We start from the raw sequence: 3,741 nt of genomic DNA on the forward strand, positions 1-3,741 counted from the left end.
AACCGACCATGACTCCAGCCACTCCCTTGGTTATGTCCCTCTGTCTGCTGCAACCACATCAATCCACTTGTTTTTTGGACTCTTCCAAAAGGCCTGCTATTTGTCCTTTAAAGTTCAGGTCAAGCATCATTTCTTGGCTTTTGGATGGATTTTCTGGGATCTGCACACCTACAAAGGCCTTACAGACCTTTTCTCGGAGCACATATTGCTTTTCTAATCATGACCTTATCTTGCTCACCATATTGTGAGCGTCCTGAGAGCAGACCATGTTTCTTCATCTCTGGGTCCCCAACAAAGAATGGTTACTCTTCAACTAGTGCTGGAATGAATAAATGATCTGTTGCATCACTCAGAATCACTGAATTCTATTCATTAGAAATTAAAACTAATGAATAAGAAGAGAAGTGGGGGAAAGTTAAGAGATTGTCTCTGAGTTCTATTCCCAAGGAATTCAGAATTTTAGCACTGTTCAGAGAGGAAAGGAAAGATGCCACCCCCCCTTGCCCGTATTTGATGAAGGCGGGAAATCTGACAGTTGACTCAGTTGACTAGGAGTATAAAGCCTTGAGAAAGGACAAGCATACTACTCAGGAAGAGCTTAAAAGAAAAATTATCATTAAACAAACACTGAGGGAGAGGTGCCTTCGGTAAGAAATAATGCCCTAAGAATGCATCAGGCTTCAGAACAAATAAATCTAGATAAAGAAGAGATTGTATCAAAAGGAACACGTTTTGTTAGCTGAAAAGTTAGGAAGGATGATTCATAGTTTTGGGTTACAAAGTACAGTAGATAAGTCAGTGACATGGTGGCAAAGAATCTGTAACTTCTTATTATGGTGTGCTGTTAGCTCCGGGGGAAGAAAGGTATTGCACTCAGTATGATAGGACGTATGCCACATAGCTATTCAGTTGATAAGGTCAAAGAAAGTGTCGATGCGTGGCATTCCTTCCAAGTTGGCCATAACACCTGTCATCAAACAGCACTGGTGTGTTAGATTCCCCCAAAAGGTGGTGTTGACTTGCGGCTGTGCTGGTTCGCCCAAGGATAACTGCAACCTGAGTTGTTACACTAGTTCCCGGCTCAGCCCCACCCTGCTCCAAGAGGACTGAAGACGGAAAAGACCCGAAGGGCACAGAACGAAACAACGTCTAACACCCCATGATGTTTTAGCGTTGAAAAGAGTCCCCATTCAAGACCTTGGGCCCTAATGGCCATGAGCTTAGACTCAAGATAGCTTTCTACATTTTCATCACTACCTCTCTGTAGTGAACTGGCAAGAACTTTCCTCGTAGAGTCTTGTTGAGTTTGGGGTTCTTAATGGGCCTGTTTTATTTATTTATTTATTTTTTATTATTTATTTTTGGGACAGAGAGAGACAGAGCATGAACTGGGGAGGGGCAGAGAGAGAGGGAGACACAGAATCGGAAACAGGCTCCAGGCTCCGAGCCATCCGCCCAGAGCCCGACGCGGGGCTCGAACTCACGGACCGCGAGATCATGACCTGGCTGAAGTCAGACGCTTAACTGACTGCGCCACCCAGGTGCCCCAATGGGCCTGTTTTAGAAATGAGTGAGCATGTTGTCTTTCCTGTGCAAAGATCTCCCTGGGCTAGGATTGGCTTCCATGAAAAGCACTAAAGGCACTTGCTCTTGAGGGGAACAGCCAGGACATCAGAATAGGGCAGTCAGGACCTCAGGGTGGCTATGTTTGCAAGACCCCTGGAGACACAGCTTATTTCTTGAAATGGGTCTTGGGAGTGGCTCTCTTTGGCAGGTTTCTTGTGTTCCCTCATTCAGTATCATGTGAACATTTCTTACCCCGAACGACATCCATACGCTGACAGGTCAGTAGGTGGCGAAGAGATCCCAAGCTGGTCATTTTATCTTCGTGATTCTAGGCTTTGCCTTCCAGAATCATCCTGATTCACACCACTGCCACACAGTGCTTGTGCTTATCCATGGTAATAGGTGTCCAAAATAACGCAGGAGAACCAAGCAGGTGGTGGAGAGGGCACCGGCTGGTTCTCGTCTTGGTTCCTGCTAACTGCTATTGACTGGCAGATAAACTGTGATTCTCACCTAAGCACAATAACGTCAAGGGAGCTCTGTCCTCAGATCTGCCTTTTATCCTGTATCTCTCCTGGTCTCTAGTACCTAGCTTACGGCCAGAATGTCTGAGTTCAAATCCCTTTGCACCACCCGCTGCATGACAGTTTAAGCTGCTCGACCTCTGTGTGCCATTCTCCTCACCCAGCAAATAGGAGTCACAATTACAATGCTCACTCATAGGATTCTAAAGAGGATTAAATGCCTTAATACGTGGAGAGTGCACGTTAGGTACTATTATTTTTAAGTCCTTCTGGAGCGTGCGGTTCTGATCTTCAACATTTCAATTACAAAGCACAGAACGTACAGCGGAGGGGTGCCTGGGTGGTTCAGTCGGTTGAGCGTCTGACTTGCTTTCGGCTCGGGTCACGATCCCAGGGTTGTGGGATGGAGCCCTGCTGAGTGCGGAGCCTGCTTAAGATTCTCTCTCTGTCCCTCTGTTCCCCCACCCTGCTTGAGCGCTCTCTCAAGTTAAAAAAAAAAAAAAAAAGAACGTGCAGGTGAAACAAATATGACTGACTGCCCAGCCAGCTTCTCATTTGTAAAGAGGAGAAAACTAAAATCTAGAGAAAAGACAGGTCTTTCCCCAAAGTCAAATGGCTATTAGGGACAGAGTGAAACCTAGCTGTCCTGGGCAATGAGAGGAACAAATTTCCGTGGAGTCAATTGGCCATTGCCTAGATGCATTAGTCTTGCCTGCTTAGTTAGGTCTTCTGAATGGCCGTGAAGTGAAGGGCTTTACGGTTGAAGAATATGATGCCAAAATCCAAGTGTGTGAGCTCAGGAGACATAAGGGTTTCAGGGGGCAACATTACAAATACCAAGTGGCCAGAGGTCCCATACTTTGAGGGCCATGGGACTTTGCTTTGGAGGTAATTGATGGCCAGGGAGGGACCGGGAGAGGAGGAGCTACAAGTGTATTTGCCAGGAAGGGCTAAGAAAAGACCTGCAGTCCATATTCATATGTGGCAGTCAAGCAGTGAAATTGGCTTCACCAGCCAGGCAGTAAAACGGACGCCTTCAATCTTTGGTCCTGTCTCACATATCTACACTAAATCCCCCCGAGCCCACCCCAAGATCATGACTATCCTTGTCGACCAAAGTAGGCCTTCTGACCCCTCTTTACCGCCTCTTCCCCCATTCGTGGTTCCTTGACGATGCTCAGAGTTCATTTCCGTGTGATCAAACCTGGATATAAAGATTTGAGATGGGGCACAGCATGGAATAGCCATGACAGGAAGAGAAGAATTTAAAATCACCCTTAGAGTAAAAACAGTCCACAGATCCCAGCGGTAAGCAGAGCAAGCATTATGCCTTTTTTTTTCTTTTTTTTTTTTTTAAGCAACTGTCAATTTTGCTGGCTGGGTGGTCTCGGAGAGCCAGGGACCCAGGGGCACCCTCAAAACAAGAGAAGAGGTCCTCTCCAAATCTGCAGAGCACATTACTCCTTTATTTTTATTTTTTATTTTTTTTTAATGTTTTCATTTATTTTTGAGACAGAGAGACAGAGCATGAGCGGGGGAGGGGCAGAGAGAGAGGGAGACACAGAATTGGAAGCAGGCTCCAGGCTCCGAGCGGTCAGCACAGAGCCCGACGCGGGGCTCGAACTCACGAACCGTGAGATCATGACCCGAG

Source organism: Lynx canadensis, chromosome D1 (assembly GCF_007474595.2).
Source record: "Lynx canadensis isolate LIC74 chromosome D1, mLynCan4.pri.v2, whole genome shotgun sequence".
Lineage (NCBI taxonomy): Eukaryota > Metazoa > Chordata > Mammalia > Carnivora > Felidae > Lynx > Lynx canadensis.